Source organism: Heloderma suspectum, chromosome 2 (assembly GCF_057233095.1).
Source record: "Heloderma suspectum isolate Gila_16-S chromosome 2, 16-S_ref, whole genome shotgun sequence".
NCBI classification, from domain to species: domain Eukaryota; kingdom Metazoa; phylum Chordata; class Lepidosauria; order Squamata; family Helodermatidae; genus Heloderma; species Heloderma suspectum.
The window spans coordinates 168,197,213-168,216,133 of record NC_139459.1 but is presented as its reverse complement, the minus strand read 5'-3'; the positions used below and the strand labels follow the sequence as shown (position 1 = coordinate 168,216,133).

The following is an 18,921-nucleotide window of genomic DNA, read 5'->3' as shown; positions in this document are numbered from 1 at the left end:
CTAACGTCACTTCCGCGCTCGCTCGCTCTCTCTCCTCCCCCCTCCCCTCTTTGCGCCTCGGTTTTCTTATCACTGCGACGCTACCCGAAGGAAAGACGCACGCAAAGGTGAAGAGTTCTACGGAGCCGTCACTTCAGGCTCCCGCTTCCAAGAGAGACTCTTCCGCGCGCAAGGTGGGAGCTGCGGAAATACAGTGCACGTAGGTCCATCGCACGGAGCAGCGCTGGAGGTTCCCTTTCGCTGCGTGTTGGGAAGCAATCATGCACCCCACGTGTCCGCCCCGCGCCCCCGTGGAAAGAGTTGGTCCTGCTTTCTGATTGGCTGATGAAACCACAGTGGAATTTCTTTCTTTTTTTTTTTTTTTTTTTAAGAAAGCGTAGTTTTAAAGGAAAGTGGAGTTAAACGCAATCCTGTGCATATTTAGACAGAAAAAAAAGTCCTACATCTCCCACTATTCCCAGCCAGCTGAGGCATGCTGGGAGTTGTAGGACTGTTTTTCTGTTTAAACATCTATAGGATTGCATCCTCAGCTGGTGAGCATAGGAACGGGACAAACAAGCAAGGGAGCAATTAAAAGCTGCATTTATTACATGCATTTAGTTTATTTTGTTGACAAATAAGAGTAGGAATAAGTATTGTGGAAAGTCAGTGCATGTTTTTGAAAACATACCCTACCTGCAACATTGCCACCTGCAAAATTGTTTTGTTTATTCCCAGAAAAAGCATAGGATATCTACATGGCTTGCTCACTTCCCGTTGATGGAGGAAAGAATCTTTGTGGGCAGAGACAGGAGTTCCTAAAGGGATGCTTCTAGGAGAGCCAGCTATTTTCTTCGGAAACATATTAGGAAGCTGGTCATGACACTTCATTTCTTCCCGTTGTGAAACATCATAGAATGGTTAATCTCACAAAATGGATCTGGTTACACTTATTGTAGAATCGCTGCAACTCAAAACACAACTTTGATATATGGTTATGTGTGAAGGTGTTAATGGAAATAGTCAGGGCCGGCCCTACCATTAGGTGGCATGAGGCAGTTGCTTCAGGCAGCAGATGCCGGGAGGCAACAGGAAGGTGTTGGAGGAGAGAGCTGTGTGCCAAGTGGCCTGCCCTGCACCCCCCCCAAACTAGCCTGCTGCTTTTAGGTGTGGTGAAGATGCTGTACTATTGCCAGTCTTGAAGAAGATTCAACTGCCAATCCAGTCAGCTTGTGTGCATGGATTGTGAGGGGGCGCTGTCTTGTTCTTCGCCTCAGGCAGCAATTAATATCTGGGGTCAGTCCTGGAAGCAGTGTTTGTGAGAGCAATAATTTACATATAAGTACACTAATCAAAATGGATCTGCTCCTTCCTCAAATAATTGGGGAATTAGAAGGAATACCCAAAAATTGAGCACAGAACATAAGAAGAGCCCTGCTGGATCAGATCAAAGGCTTATCTAGTCCCACATTCTCTTCCCATAGTAGCCAACAAGATGCCCATGGAAAGCCCACAAGCAGGAGATAAGCACAAGGACACCCGCCCATTTGAGTTCCCCAGCATATTGCTTCTGATACTGGAGGTAATAATATATAGCCATCATATCTAGTAGTCATTGATAGCCTTATGCATTTTGGGGAAATGGTGGCTAAAATGGAGGGCAGGATGCCTTCTGTTTCAGATTCCCAGTTATCAATGGAAAGGTGGGAAATCCACTTTGGTAATCTGTTCAATGAACAGCCACAACTGACTGCTAGTAATTTAGGGAGCAATCCTACTGGGATAGGCAGCTGAATCCGAATTCAGAGGCGACCACCTATCCAATTCGGGGCAGGAGAAGTGCAGAGGGGATCATCCCCTCCATGCTTCAGCCGCCCTGTATTTGCAGTTAGACAGCTGATTTCGTCTGTCTAGCCGCAGAAAGGCAGAGCGGGGGAAGCAGCTGCTGGACGACACGTTGGATGTGTTGTACTGGCATTTCCGCCTTCCCTGGCCCAGAACGCCCCGTTTTCGCTGCTCCACACTCCTCTTCCGAGTGCGGAGCATGGGGTCTTTCCGAGCTGCTTGCGAGGCAGTGCAGGAGCAGGGGAAGGTTGGTTCCTGGAAAACAACGTATCCTACGGCCATCTAGCCGCTGACTAGTGGCCATAGGGTTGCTCCCTTAGAAGCTTTTACACCCACACAAATTTCAGACTGTTCACCAGTCACTGTGGGAAGAGGTAAAAAGACGTCTATCCCCATTAAAAATGGGAAGGCTCCAGGGCAGAATCATCTCCCACCTGACCTTTTTACTGTCTTTATGGATTGGTGGGCTCCTGCTTTGGCAGCTCTGTTCTCACACACGGATAGGTCTGGCTGTTTTCCATATGAATGTCCTTCAGTCACAGTTATACCAATACATAAGAGAGGCCCTAAGACAGATCCTGCCAATTATAAACCTGCTGGAGGTACAAAATATATGCCCACCATGTATTTGACAAGTTGGAAGAGTGGGTTGACTTTCATGACCTCTTAGCACCAAAACAGGGTGGCTTTAGACCAGGCGCTCCCCCCTAGATCATGGTTTCATTCTTGATCACATAGTTAAAAAAACTAAAAAGGTCAATCAAGTGGTGTTTATGTATCCTTTATTGATTTAAAGGCAGCATTTCATTCAATACCTTGTGGATGACTGTGGTCCAGATTACTGTCCTTAGGTATTGATGTCAACTTTCTGAACTATATTAGAATTTTATATATAGATACAACTTTGAAAGTGAGGGTAAGGATTGGACAGCACATTATCTAATAAGGTCGAGCAAGGCTGTATTTTGCCTGCTCTGCTTTTCAGTTTATATTTGAATACTGTGGAGCCTTTTAAAAAAGGTGACCAATTCTTCCTTGTAAAGGTGGGGAGCGGCTGATACTCTGTTTGGTTATATGCGGATGACGCAATATTACTTTCTCAGACACAAATTGGCCTACGCAAAGATGATTCAGCCAGTACTGCCAAATTGAACATCTGAGTATAAATGATGACAAAACAACAATTATGGTTTTTTACAGAACTACTAAACCCCACAAATGGCTGCTTGGTGGACATCAGATCGCACAAGTGAAAAAATTTAATTACCTGGGTATAATGTTTCAACCAACAGGTCGGTGGCTTTCACAAGTACTGAAACTAACTCAAACGGCAGATAGGGCTACAAATGGGATGCTAGGATTTCATAGAACCAAGGGTGGTAACCTGTTTAAACCAACTCTTGAAATGCATAGATGTAGAATTGTGCCTCAGCTATTGTACAGTGTCCCTTTATGGGCCTTGGATGAGCTCGATCCTTTAGAAAAGGCACAGAATAAATTTGCATGTAGACTCAGGTCAGTACCTAGATCAACCAAGCTGGTCACAGTAAGGGCAGAATTAGATCTTCTCCAGACTGACAGCTAGACACAGGGGTTGGCTGTGCTGTTTTGGCTGAAAATTATTTTCCAACAGGTTTCAGTCTTGGCGGCTGAAGCTTATGGAGAGGTGGGGGCGGGCTTTTGAGGGCAGAAACTCTGTGAGATGGCTTTAAATCTGGGCTTCTCTGTTCCTTATTTACTAAGCTTGAGCTATGAGAAGGGCAAAGGAGGCTTGTTGCAGTGCTTGAAAGATGTCTCATTGTAAAGTAATTGCAGAGGTATTTTTCTTTGTAAATCAAACACCTTATACACTAGTATTATGTGTATACCTGTTCAGGCATCACTTATTCTGAACATCTAATGAAGAGGGAATTATGGGTTGCTTTTACACAAGCCCAGCTAAATGTTCTCCCATTGGCAGATTATACTGGGCATCTGGAGAATGTCCCAAAGAATCTTACAATCTGCCCATATATCACAGTAGTAGTGGAGGAACTTGCCCATTTTCAGTTGGAGTGTAAAATGTGTATTATGTTAAGAGACCTGTAGCCACTATTGGCAAGGTAAACAAAGTAAAACCAGCCATGAGAAACTGCTGTATTTGCTAACTGACTAGGACAGACCTTCCCAGCACACCTTATTACATGGTATTCCAAGTTTGGTTGCAGCATAGATTTGTAGAAGGGCATTATGATATTTGGCAGTTTTACTTTTGATTTCTTTGGAAGTCCAAATAAACACCAGCCCAGTTGGCACATAACTATGGGTGAATCTTTTGTTGTGACGGCAGTCACCATTTTTAATATTTGAGCCACGGCGGCTGCAGCTCTGTAGCTTGTTGTTATGTGCTAACCCAGTGAGGGTGGGTTGCTGGGGTGGTTGACACCCTCGCCAGGTTCACATGTAACAAGCTACCATGCGCCCCTGCCACAGCTTGAATATTCACTGCAATGAAGCCCCCCCAGAAAATTCACCCACGGTGGCTTCTCGATACATGAGAACCAGGCGAGTGTCTCCTGGATCACCCCTGTTCACATGTTTATAGTCACTCTCAAAGGACACAAACATTAGTGAGACAGGACTTAACTTTGCAGAAGCTATGTTGATTCTTTTTCATCAGGACTTGTTCTTCTATATGCTTTCCACCAATTTATCTGGAACAGATTTTATGCTAACTGGCTGTAATTTCCTGAATTTCCATTTGATCCATTTTTAAAAACTGGGATTGCATTGGTTACAACTCAGTCCTCTAGGAGGGCTATCTTAGGAACATGTTACATATTTTTATTAGAAGATCAAGAATTTCTCATCTTAGTTTTTGAACTTGGTGGGATCAGGCTGCGCTACTTGCACTTGTGTTAATTATATACTTGCAATGACAAATCATCTCCTAGATCCCTTGATGGGGGAAAGTAAGTTGAGTGGGAATCTCAATTCCCATTCACCTACAGCAGTGGCCAGAGTTTAAAGCAGGGGTGGGCAACATGCGGCCTACAGGCTGAATGCAGCCCCTGCTGCCCCGCTGTTCTCCGAAGTCAGTAAAAAAACGGCATCCAGAGCACCAAAAGGGTCAAAATCAGCTTTGTGAAGGAGTGCTGGAGCAAAGTAGGACAGCCCAGACGTGGCCTCAAGCCCCCCAGAAGACACCCAGTAGCCACCTTCTCCTGCCAAGAGGTACTGAATTTAGCACTGAGTTTGAGCAGAAAGAATCACACCAACTTGGAGTTGGATACCTGTTTATTGTAGGGAAAGGGACAGAGGGAAGGGGAGAGTTCGAGGTGGTAGGTTGTACAGAGGGCTACAAAGCTTACAAAGAAACCAAAACATACATAGAGAGCCTTTATACCACACCCCCAAGCAAAACAACCAAACTAACTATCCTTCCACATACCTAGGTACGGGCCTCCCAGGATAGCATCCAGCCGGCAGCAGGTCCAAACCCACCAGGACGAAGGGAGACGTGATGTCTCTCTCTCAGCCTCCTTTTAAGGCCAGCCCTAGCAACCCAGGGCGGATTTCCCTTAGCCAATCGTCAGCTCAGCCCCCAAAGGGACCACCTTTGTCCAGAAGAGGTAGGATCTTCCCACCGAACCCAGCTGTTATCTCTTTCCCAATTAGCAGGGACTGAGCATGGCCTTGAGCAACAGGGCCAAGGAGCTGGCAGATAATACACCATTCCAGATGGATGCCTGGGACATGATGCCCAGGCCTGGTCTCATGGTGGGAAACAGGCTGTCATTCTTGACAAGCTTGTTCGCAAACTTCAGAGAGAGAAATGGGAAGAAATGAGGGAAGGAGAGAGATCATGACATATACTATAACTATTACTATAACACGAATTCCACTCACCTCTGGCTCCAACCCCACCTACCAGCAGTGCGTGTGCAGCCTCCAACAGGTTACTCCCAAGGGAATGCTGCCCTCTAGAGAAAAAAAGATCTGCCCTTTCCTTTCTTCCTCCGAGTGTTTATGTTTATACTAATTTATTAATAAACTGCTTGAAGCCAGAGTATCTAAAATAATGTCTCCTCCCATATGTACCACCTCCCATATGTACCACCCCCTCCCCAATATCAAATACACAAAAACAGCCATAAAATCTAAAATGCCTGGGAGAAAAGGAAGGGCTGTGTCTGGTACTGAAAAGAGAACTGTGTAGGCAGCAGGTGACCCTCTTTTGGTGGGAGGGCATTCTATAAACATGGCACCACAACTGAGAAAGCCGTCTCTTGCAGCTACCCACCTAGCTTCCTTCAGTGGGGAAGGAAGGACCCAGAGAAGGGCCTCTGAAGATGCCCTAAGATGCCTTTCTCTGGGTCCTTCCTTCCCCACTGAAGGAAGCTAGGTGGGTAGCTACAAGAGAACTATGGGTGAATTTTTTGTTGTGATGGCAGTCACCATTTTGAATATTTGAGCCACGGCAGCTGCAGCTCTGTAGCTTGTTGTTATGTGCTAACCCAGTGAGGGTGGGTTGCTGAGGTGGTTGACACCCTCTCCAGGTTCACATGTAACAAGCTACCATGCGCCCCTGCCACAACTTGAATATTCACCGCAATGAGAAGCCCCCCAGGAAAATTCACCCATGGTGGCTTCTCGATACACGAGAACCAGGTGAGTGTCTCCTGGATCACCCCCATTTACATGTTTATAGTCACTCTCAAAGGACGCAAACATTAGTGAGACAGGACTTAACTTTGCAGAAGGACCCAGAAGAAGGCATCTTAGGGCATCTTCAGAGGCCCTTCTCTGGGTCCTTCCTTCCCCGCTGAAGGAAGCTAGGTGGGTAGCTGCAAGAGACGGCTTTCTCAGTTGAGGTGCCATGTTTATAGAATGCCCTCCCACCAAAAGAGGGTCACCTGGTGCCTACACTGTTCTCTTTTCAGTACCAGACACAGCCCTTCCTTTTCTCCCAGGCATTTTAGATTTTATGGCTGTTTTTGTGTCTTTGATATTGAGGGGTGGTGGTGTTGGTACTGTGTTGTATTCTTTTAGCTTTATGTAATCCACCCAGAGAACTTTTGTTATTGGATGGATTAAAAATATAATAGTTAAAATATAATAAAGAGATACTTTAAAAATATATTTGTTCCCCATCCTATTCCAAATGCTAAAGATGGCTTAACGGTATTACACAGTTATCTCATATAGGAATACAGTAGTGTAAGGCTTATTACTCAAGATCTACTAGACTGATCTTGCTTATTTTAGTTTTGAACTGTGTAGATGTTCAAACTTTCAGAATTTTCTGCACAAGTTCACAGCTCGAGTTTTAATAGCAATTAATTTCCCCCATGCCAAACAGGCAGGGCAGTCCCTCCATCAGCGGGATGACAGACAGCCCTGCTCAGCCAAATAGTGTGGTGCGAAAGTGGGCCCTGGGCACAAGGGCACCATGCAGTTATAGCTGCCAGTGGGAAGGGGATGGAGGCAGCCAATCAGGGTGTGTGAGGGAAGGGGTGGGGCAGTGCCACATGCAAATTTAGGAGGGGCGGAATGCATGAGCCACATTTGAATTATTCCTCAGCCTCTCTATGGTGAGGGGGCTGAGGGGGAAAAAAGGCAGAAAAGTAGCAGGACTACTTGCACCCATGGTGATGTGGGCTTTACACTAGTAAATACAATATATATTCAGTGATAAACAAATCTTCAGGTTTAAGGCCACCATTAATGCTATCTCATGTTGGCTCAAGCTCCACAAAGCCAGGAAACTGGCTGATACCTTAAGCGACATGCCCCATGATCGGTGATCAGTATGCCTAACTACATAGGATCAGACCAATATGTGTGTTCAGGGTTTCAACCTTAGCTAGTTTTTACTAGCACCAAAGTCCTACTGTGAGCTCATGTCAGGTTGTGTCTAGTCTGAACGGAGACCCAACAGACTAGCAAGACAGCCTTTGACTACTGACTATTCTATAATGCTCATAATTTTAATATTAAATTAAAATAGCAACACTACCTTATGCTCCACATTATTAGCATGGGAAGTCTCATACTATTTCATAACAAGACTGCAAATTCGGTTGCTATCATTCCCACTTTATGGAAAGGGACTGTGTAGTGAATTGACCAAGGCCAGCTAGCGAGTCCAGCATTGAGGTGAAATTTGAACCCTGCTCTCTGGAACACTCCCCTGGGATGGAGAGGTGGGGTCAGCGGTCTATGGACTTGATAGAGCTTTGGGGGTTGGCCAGTTTCTGCAGGACTATGGTGGCGGGGGGTGGGAGGAAGCCTCTCAGCACTTGCTGTTCTCTGCATTTTAGGATCATCAGGAAGCTTGAATGTATGTCAGTTTTATGGTAGTTGAACAGCTATACAAAAAGTAATGTGGTTAAGTCTGTACGTAGCCACTGGGGGTCTCTCTACCACAAAAATACAATATAGCCATTCCACTGCCCACAAATCCATACCCCTAATATCCCTATGGAAAAGAACTTCATATGTGAAACTCGGAAATTCTAGGATCTGCACACGAAGTCTAATCCATGCTTATTTAGAAGCCAGTCCCACTGAACTGAGTGGGGCTTATTCCAATTAGCCTGTAATCCTATTCCAAGGAAACCTCCCAGGAAACTCAATGGGACTTACTTTTGAGTAGACATATATGGGATTATGCTTTTAAACCTACTTTTTCAGAGATCCACAATTGCTTGCAAAGGTGCTTTAAGAACATAAGAGCCATGCTGGATCAGACCTAGGGTCCAGCTAGTCCAGCACTCACATAGTGGCCAACCAGCTGCCTGGGGAAAACCGACATACAGGATTTGCGAGCAATAACACCCTCCTGCTCATGTTCCCCAGCAACTGGTGTACATCGGCATATGACTAGTAGCCATTGATAGCCTTATCCTCCATTAATTTGTCCCCTTGTAAAGCCATCCAACTTGGTGGCTTTGCTTTACTGCTCTGGAGAAAATGGTCTGCAGGCTGTCTGTACAAATCAACTTGATCCTGTGAGAATGCCTTGCAAGCAAAGGTTCTGCAAATCAAACAGTCCCCAGTTTTAATCTTAAGAACTCTTAATACAATGAGAACAGATAAATGTGTTTCAACTTCCATCTTCGTCAGCAGCTGTACAGCATGCAAGACTTCAATTCACCATCTGCAGAGCATGTTTATAAAAGAATATTCAGAACGTCTTTGCCCACAGGGAAAAAACGTTGCTGATCACATGAAGTGTTAGAGTGCTAATGAAGTTTTCAGATTTTACTCTGTTCAGAAGATATTTACTCTGTTCAGAAGTTTAACCCCAAAGCGCTAACTTTTCAGAGCTTCACTCCAATAGTAACAAGTATCCTTTGCAGGTCAAGCAGCTATGCATTATGAACGTACTCCTCAGGCAATGAACTGAAGTCTTGCATGCTGTAAAGCAGCCACTGCTGAAGTCAAAACACATCTGGCAGTGAATGCCGAGTTCCAAGACACGATTCCTCACAAAAGCTGTGGAAAGAGGCTCTGGATACTCAGAGTGACTCTCAGCTGGAAAATGAGGGGCAACCTGGCCTTATCCTAAAGCTGCTGTACTGCATTAGAGTAGTAAAGACAAATTATCCCCCCACACAAACACGCACACACAGTGCAAAGAAAGAGAGGGCTTGTGTAACTTTAACAGTTATGTAGAAAAGAGAACCTTATCAGGTACAGTGTCGGGAAGGTATACTGTAGGCCAGTATTCTGACCCTCATATTACAGGTGGAGGTACTGAGGCTGAACCAATAGTGTCTCACTACGATCAACTACTGAGCTTGTGGCTGAAGGGAGATTTGAACTAAGGACTTACCAGTTCCTGTATTCATGTTCCTATCCACACTTAAACTCAGTGTATCTACAGAGCCTGGGACAGTACAGCTTGAGGCTAACACACCCTGGAATTTCCTATATATTTAGACAAATGGTATTGTATCTGAGTAACAACTCTGGATCAGCAACCTCAGATAAAATATTATACCCAGAACTTTGAGTGGGAGAACTGTCATTCAGACACGCAGCAACATTTTCTGAAAAGACAGGGACAACTCCAGGGGGGGGGGGAACTACTTTGGGGAGCAAAGTAGCAGCAAAGGCCATTATTAGGAGAGCAAGGATTTTGCTATGCGTGTGAAATGCAAACATACTGTAACTAGGGATGTACGAAAGGGACTTACCTTGTCCCGCAGCTTTTTTCACGGTGGGGGGGAGGTGCTTCGCTTCTCCCCCCGAAGTTCATGCGAGGGGGGGGAGGCTTCCCACCTCGCCCGGCCGAAATTCAGGCCGGGCGGGAGGCGCCCCATCCCTCACCGGTGAAAGTCAGGCCGAGTAGAAGCGCCCCGTCTACCCGGCCGCGAAAAAACAAAAAACAAAAAACCACCCCCGTGATAGGCTACCTAACGATCAACGTAGCCTATCACGGCTAGATTTGCAAAGTCAGCCGTGATAGGCTACGTTAATCGTCATGTAGCCTATCACGGGTGACTTTGGGAAAAAAAAAAAGCGCGTACGCAAATGGCGGCCCTTAGGGAGCCGCCATTTGCGTTCCTTATTTGGTCCCTGTAGACTACGGCGAAAATAAGGGCAACGCTATTTGCCACCGGGAGGGACATTCGTGAAAGGTAAGTCCCATCTCGGGGGGGTGGCGGGGGGGTGGTGGGGTGGTGGTGGAGAATTTCACCGCTGATTTCGGGGGGCCGAATGCGTTGGCGCTCAGCCCCCCGAAGTTTCGGGGAGAAATTCTCCCCCATCCCTAACTGTAACTGAACGCTGGGGAAGTGGGAAATATTTGGAGGGAGCACTCTTTACGCTTTGCTATGCCTTGGAGTCATTCCAGTGAAAAAGGGGATATTCTCTGGTATTTCAGGGCCATGCGTGGTAGATCACTTTTTCACAACTGAAGCTAGCAAAGCTATGGTATTTTCTACCAAAGAAAAGAAGCTGTTCCTGCCAAAGTGATACACCTGAGGGTATTGGGAGTGATTTCAGGGCCTGCATTAAGAGTAAGGTTTTAAGTTCAGACTGCCTGTCATCTTCGCCTAACTGCTTTTGCTCTTGGAACATAGCATAAGACCAAAATAATGTCTATCAAATCTGTCACTTTTTTTTTTTTTTTAAAGAAACCCTGGAATAAGGAGGGCCAGTCCATCAGCATCAGCAGTCAGGCTGTCAAAGCAGCATAGGTGAACTCTGCTTGGAAGAAACAGACTGATTATGTAGGAGATTTTGCAGCCATGCCTGGCATAATTAACAGACTCTTTTACCTAGACAAACCCAGTTTGTTCATTAGATCCTTAGCAACCGCTGCACATAGTATTTCACTATCGAGCCAATATTAAACTGAGAGGGTGGGTGGGAGTAATATGCTTTTGAGCTGCTTTTTTATTTTTTCAATTTTTCATGGGAACTTTGCTAGCTTTTCTCATAATTGAGATGCTGTGTAGGAAACAGGTCTGTCTGATGGAGAAAACATCTTTCTGTCTCTGCTGAAGAAAAGGCTTGGCCTTTTGACAGAACATTCATGTTGTATTTCTTTAAAAAATGGCTGAATGCAGTGACAATGTGACAGCAACTGAATGATTTAAGACCATGGGTAGGGGTAAGATGGGTTGTCTCTTGTATCTGATGGTTTAATTTAATATGGCACATGCTTGCGAAGGTGGTTTTTGATGAAATACAAAAAGAAATAAAATCATGACTGTAAACACCTCCCCAACATATGTTCTTTTCTTCCACATCCTAAAATGGTATGCCAACATTTGAAAACCCAAGAGAGGGAAGGAAAGGCCCCCTTATCCAGAAGTTTCCACTACTTGACCCAGACTGAAAATTAATCAATTAATTGCATCCAATGTCTGTATAACTGTCCTGCATTGGCTGCAGCAGACTCTGAGTGAAAGGGCTAACCAAGAGGTAAAGTAATGAAGCAGGCAAAGGTTCTAGCACACATGTTTCAGTCCAAGGGGTTCAGACTAAGGCAGAAGTGGTCAAGATAGCAGGCAAAGTTCAAAACACAGTTAGGCAGTCAGATACATTACACAGCCCAGAAGTGGGGTCAGGAAGGAGTCCAAGGCTCAGTAGCATGAGGATTATTCACAAGGCAAGATCAGAAAAACAAGATTCAACACACTAGAGCTGATAGAACAGTGTTATTCCACCACTAACTAAGCAGACACTGACGGCTTTCAACACCAGAGCTTGCTGAGTCTCACCCAGAGCCCAGCTGTAGTACATTAGAGCTCTCTGGCCAGAACCCTATTCCTGAGGAGTCACGTTCTCTTGAGGAGTCCTCCTCTGCAAGCAGGCAGTCCTTCTCAGAGGAGCCCTACTGGCCTGTTGCTTGAAGCTTCTGGGTGCCAGGGGGCTGCTCAGCCTGCAGCCATCTTCCCCAAGGGCCCAGGCTCCTCCTGGTCTGGTGACAGTGACTAATTTGGGATGTTCGCAGTTTCTGAGAGCTCCAGCTCTTTCTCTGAGCAGGATTCCTCCAGCGGGGGAATGACAATATTTTTTTTCCCCAGGGCAGGTTACAAAATACAAATAAAAAGTCACAATGAAGCCAATACAAATCCATAAACAGTGCAATTCTATACATATCTACTCGGAAGTAAATCCTACTGGGTTCAGTTGTTTATTTGAGTTTATTTTGCCTATACCCACTTACTCCAAAGTAAGTGGGTATAGCCACAAAAGCATAAACATCTCATCATTAATTGACAAAGCACTACAATTGTGGGAACTAGCTACTGTAAATATAGAACATGTGCTTTGGGACCCCCTGTTGGGTCATGCCGTGCCCTGAGGTGGCACTCCCACTGTAGGTGCTTTTTTTACTGCTTTTTAGGGGGTTGTTGTCTTTAAAAGGACACACACAGAGAGATGGACTGAGGAAAAACATATAGAGAGGAGGGAGGAAGAATATAAGTGAAAAACAAAGAGAGGAAGAGAGATATGTACAATTATGGATCCCATATTGGTACCAAAGGTGGGTCCTTGATCAGAAAAAGATGAAGGCCACTGGTATAGATTACAATGCCTATTATCATGATGGAATAGGGCAGGGGTAGGCAAGTATGGGGCCGCGGTGGCTTAGTGGTTAAGACGCTGAACTGCAGACGGGAAGGTCGGCAGGTCAGCAGTTCGAGACCCGAGTGCTGCGTGACGGAGTGAGCTCCCGTCTTCAGTCCCAGCTTCTGCCAACCTAGCAGTTCGAAAGCAAGAAATTGCAAGTAGATAAATAGGTACCGCCTCGGCAGGAAAGGTAACAGCGTTCCGTGTGCCTTGGTGTTCAGTCATGCCGGCCACATGACCACAGAAGCGTCTTCGGACAGCGCTGGCTCTTCGGCTTAGAAACGGGGATGAGCTCCGCACCCTAGAGTCGGACACGACTGGTTGGGGACACCTTTACCTTTTTAGGCAAGTATAGATTGGGCCACAATGCTATGATCAGAACCACGATGTACTGGAGATGGTTCAGACAGAAAGATATACAGGAAAAATGGCAACTGCAATGGATGAGGTATTAGCAAAGGATGAGGTGAACAGGTTACAGTCTCCAGTAGTTGGTGGTAGTTGTTTTTATTCTCCTTTTTTTTAAAAAAAAGGAGAGGGGTTGTAGAGTAATATAATTTTAACAATGTTGTTGTTGTTGTTGTTGTTATAAACACCTTATATATCTTTCACCTATAGGTGAAAAGGCGCAGATTAAAAGATCCATTTAAAAAATGTGGCTAAAATGGTGCTCACCAGAAAGATAACAGCAAAGTTGTGTTGAGGTATAGCTGCATGAGCCTCAATCTCCCAAAATGTCACTGCATGGTAAAAACAAACATGCCTCTTAAAAAGACAGAAGAGTCGCTCTAAGGCAAATGACATTTGCAGAGATTGTGCTATTTTTCTGTTCTTTCTTTTAAAATGTGATTTTGTTTGCTGTCTGAGAAAAGACACAAGCAGCATGGGAGAAATACAGGAGGCCCATTTGGTGACAATGTCATATAAATACCCCATAAAAAGTGAGTGAAAAAAGTGTGGCTACTTGAGGGTAAACTCCTACTGTGGAAGACGCATCCTTGAAGCTGCGACACTAATACCACAGACCCTAACCCTCTGGCAATGGAGGCTGGTGGCTCCAATGTTGTGTGTATGTGTGTGAGTGTGAGTGAGTGAGAGAGAATCTGCTCCAGGTTTCCATTAGAACCAACCAGAATTCTAACAGCTCCTTTAAGGTTCTGACTGAAACTTGGAGTGGATTCACCTCTCAGTAACATAGGAGCCACCAGCCCCCACTACCCTCTTGGTCTTGAGAATCAGGTGATCCTGGAGAGCCAATCCCATGCCACTGCCTCAGGTCTGGCATCAACAGACAACATAACTGAGGACTTGCCAGGGCCCACTTGCTCACAGGAGGCCAGACACTGACCCTGCTCCTTCTCCTTTGAGACCACCCTAGGAACTTTGAAAACTGCAGCCCAGTTACTTTGATGAATGGAAGGCACTCCCTCACCACTACAGGGCCAAATGCATCAGCAAGTATCGGTTTTGTTTGCTGTAGTGATGTTCTCATAAGACAGAGAGATTAGCAAGGCTATGGTGGGAGGTAGGGACCCTGTAGCCTTGGATGTTCATGAAGAGAACTTCATATTGCTCAGCACTCATGTTTTATAGGGACCTAGGCTTAGTGGTTAAGACGCTGAACTGCAGACTGGAAGGTCGGCAGGTCAGCAGTTCGAGACCCGAGTGTTGCATGACAGAGTGAGCTCCTGTCTTCAGTCCCAGCTTCTGCCAACGTAGCAACTCGAAAGCAAGAAATTGCAAGTAGATAAATAGGTACCGCCTCGGCGGGAAAGGTAACAGCATTCCGTGCACCTCGGTGTTCAGTCATGCCGGCCACATGACCACGGAAGCGTCTTCGGACAGCGCTGGCTCTTCGGCTTAGAAATGGGGATGAGCACCGCACCCTAGAGTCGGACACGACTGGTTGGGGACACCTTTACCCTTTTACTCAGTCTTGCCTAAGGGCCCCTCAAATCCGGAGTTGGTACTGCACCTCTATAGCTCCAAGATCTGCTATGCTCCCTTAGAGCTTTTCTACACAAGGCTGTTAATTGGCTGAATCTACTTTTGGGTTCATTGCAGGATTGCGATCTAAGCTCTACACAAACAGCATTTGCTTTTCTGCTACATAACCTCTAGGTGGCACTGTGGTATAGAAGAATAGCACAAATACACAAGTGAAAAAAGTGGTTTGTTTAATTTTAACAATTAAATGCCACATTGTTCCTGCTCTAAAAAAACTCGCTGAAAGTGAAACTGGAGGGCCATGAGGTCATCTAAAGAACCTGTTAACAACTATGAGTAGGGATGATGAGCACACGATAAATGCCTCATGTAGAAAAGCCTGGGCAGTTTATTGTTGATGATGGTCACCAGACTATCCCGCTGGGTCTTCAGGCAGGGGACCTTGCCTGTCTGATGCTCTCTGTGATCCAGGAACTTGCCCCCTCTCAATATGGAGGAGCTGCTCTTTGCCCCTGCACATATATGGGAATCTGACAGCCAATATCACCAAGTTATTGCAGGTATGAATAGTAGAAGGGATCAATATTACTGGAGATACCAGTGAGCTATACTTTTAAATTAATAGCCACAGGGAATGGGTTAGAGAGATGCAGTCCTTTGGCTCTCTATATGTTCCAGGAAGCCTCTGTAACAATGCTTAGTAATGGGTTAATTGTATTATTGATTGCTGGTTTAGGCAGCAAGCCGTTTGATTAAAGACTCACTTTCTGTGAGGTGAGATTGGACTGTCTTGCTTTGACAATTTGATCAACTGCATTTTTTCCCCATTTGGGTTCACTCTCTCTTGCTTTAACAACAACCTTCACAGTCAGTTTCCATTGAAGGAACATGGACTGGAGAATGATGGTGTAATTGTAAATGTATGTTTATTTGCAAATGAACAGGATGAAAAGGAATGATAGGGGAGTTGCAGAAAGCTCTAAACCAACAAGCTGTCAGTCAAACTGGCTTATATCAAATGAGAGTTTGATGAGGAACCAATCTAGGAACCCTAGACTGGTTCCATAATGAGCCCTCTGAGGATTATTTATTACATTTCTATACCAGCCAATAGCTGAAGTTCTCTGGGTGGTTCACCAAACAAAACTTAAAACCATAACGTACCATAACACAATAAAACATAATATATAACTCAAAGTTTAAAACTGAATAAAACCAAAGTAAAATCCAGTAGCAGTGCAAAGATTTAAAAACTATAAAACAGTTTGTTTTTCACTGAAGGACTTAAGACCTGGTGGAATAAAAATGTCCTAATAGGATGTGAAAAAGGTGACAATGGAGGTGCCAAGGGAGACTGTCTGTGGAGGGCATTCCACAACTGGTGTGCCACCACTGAAAAGGCCCTTACCTTAGGAGCCACACACAGAATCATCGGCCCTCAGCATTGCTTAACTGCCAGGCCTGGGCCTAGTGGGTGACAAGCTGGTACAGACTTTGACATTGCCATATCTGCTGCTTCCAAGGCCCAGCATCAACCTGAGGAGTACTAGATGCAGACAGGTCACCTCACTTTGGAGGAGCTTTCAGCACCCCTCTCTATACCTTCCTGACCTGAGGACTTAGCCCTCCTATTAATCTCTGGCTCTGAGGATTACTCCTCTACAGCTTCTTCTATCCCTCAGCCACACTAGAGTACAAGACTGCAGAAACAGCCACCAGCCCTTTAACAATTACAATCAGATCCAATGAGGGTGGCACTGCTGGAAGACCATGTCTAGAATATCTTTTTCTTGCTGAGCGAAGTGGGAGCTATCCACAGTCCTGATTGCTGCTGGCCTGAACTCACTCAGATTAAGCCAGTAAAAAACTGGCTTGCCTTAGGAACACAGGAAGCTGCCTTATACCGAGTCAGCCCCTTGGTCCATCTAGCCCAGTATTGTTGACACTGACTGGCAGCCAGGGCTCTCCAGGGTTTCAGGAAGGAGATTTTCCAACCCTACCTGGAGATGCCGGGGATAGAACCTGGGGCCTTCTGAATGCAAAGCGGGTGCTCTGCCCACTGAGCTACAGCCCCTCCTCTTGGACTGTCCTGACTTACCATGAGGTGATTGACTTTAAACTGATCGACGTGACTCAGTCTGGTTTCCTTTGCCTGGGTCTGTAGAATATAGCTTGCCTCTTCCTTTGTGGGCTCCAAGCCCCGGCACCAGGATACACAAAGGTCCGGTGATGGCCACATGGGCCAGAGGCATGGCTGTCAACTGGCTAGAGGTCAGGAGGCAGGTCAGGTGAACAGAGGCAGGAGGTGTAGTCATGGACAGGCTGGAAGTTAAAAACTGGAGTGGAGCTGAGCTGTAGGAGGGCAGGTGCAAGGCAGGGCTGAGACTGAGTGGGGCATAGAGAGTCTGCATTAATTACTCAATGAGACAAGTAGTTCCTATTCCCAGACCAGCCTAGAAGGAAAGGCTTTATAGGGCCTGGTGCATTTCCATTAGTTTGGGAGATCAGCTGACTACATTCAGATGGTATCTTCAGCTCATAGCACTCAGGCCAGCACTTATATCAGGAACAGGGAACGTGTGGCCCTCCAGAGCTTGTTGGATTGCAACTCCCATGAGCCCTAGCCAGCGTAGCCAGTGGTGAGGGATGACTGGAGTTGCAGTCCAACAACCTCTGGAGGGCCACCCATGCTGCATCCCTGCCTGAGATAGCCTGGTGTGGTGGGTGAAAGGCTAGACACTGGAGGCCCAGGTTTGAGACTCCTTGCATCACCCTGATGCTCCAGAAACAGTCATGGGGAGAATTCTTCATAGACCTTGAGGAGGAGGATAATGACAAGCAACAACACCCTGATGAACTAACCCAGGACTGGCAGCTCACCTCATTGACCGTTAATTTGTCCCTCTAAAGCAGGAACAGGCAGAAGGTAGATTACGATCTCCTGGTGACTTGCAGTAAATCAGCAAGGGTTTCTGATTCCCAGTCATTTAACACTGGCAACAATAAAAAGGCTTCCTCCTCCTAAGTTTGGTGCTGAAATCAAGAAAGCTTGGGAAGAAACCAGAGGTCTATTTTTTGTGTGAAAGGACTAGGAGCTTGGTTCTAGTACCAAAAACAAATTCCTGGGCAGAGCATATACTCAGGGGCACCCTGTTCCTTAACTCTGAGTGTGTTCTGCCACTCTGAGTCACTCCTTTGCTAGGGATGCTTGAAGAATTTGATTTTTGTGACTTCTGATATGAACTGACCTGTTGAACTAATGTGGGGATCAAAATGTCCTTATCATTCAGATTTCACACTTTTCTGAATTCTGTGATTTTCTTGGCTCAAAAAAAGAGTTTCAAAATGCATTTAAAAATGCACATTTTCAGATAAAATACTTCAGAAATGTGAATTTTGTGAGGAAATATGCTCAAAATTACATGTTTAAACATGTATATAAATGCAATTGTTCATGTGTGTGTGTTTTAATTGCAGATTAATGCAGAAAAAGACAGAATTTACTTCTGAATGAACACATGTGAAAGTGTAATGGACTGAAAATACACTGTTCTATCCATCCCCAATTCTTGTACCTAGATCACGCTGAAGGACCTCAAGGTTCTAGTAAAAAATAAAAGTACAACAAGCCAGTTTGTTCCCCCTCCCCGCAGGAATTGGAGTTCCACTGATGGGATTGACAAGTAGATTGTGCCCTGATCTAAGGTTGTGCCAGTTACGTTGCCACTATGTTCTTCTTGTTTGGGTTTTTTTTAAGGAGAGGGGGTGGGGTGGGGTGGGAAACAGAGGGGGAGAGTTTACCAGAGGCAAAGGAAAAATGTCTTTTATCTTTAGTAGCAGTTGTATAGAAGAGAATATGTTGGAAAGTGCAGCCTTTTCAGTTCAAGACAAGATGCACCTGGAAAAAATCTCTTGTATAAAGCTATTAACAGCCCCTGCCCTCCTTTGCATCTGGACACTCTAAAAAGAAAAAAAGAGGAGGAAGATTGGAATATATGATTGGGGTGGGTGGGGAGGAAGCAGGTCCCACACTGCAGTTTGGGAGATGCTGGGTCTGGAAAGATTGATGACTACTGC

At 45.4% G+C, this 18,921-nt stretch overlaps 1 long non-coding RNA gene across 1 annotated transcript; it reads left to right on the top strand.

Moving 5' to 3' along the window:
• Positions 1–97: 97 nt before the first annotated feature.
• Positions 98–18,806, top strand: LOC146353164 (uncharacterized). The gene is made up of 3 exons (XR_014788002.1): positions 98–199; positions 3,025–3,116; positions 18,322–18,806. It is a non-coding gene; the product is annotated as an uncharacterized LOC146353164 (long non-coding RNA).
• Positions 18,807–18,921: the final 115 nt, after the last annotated feature.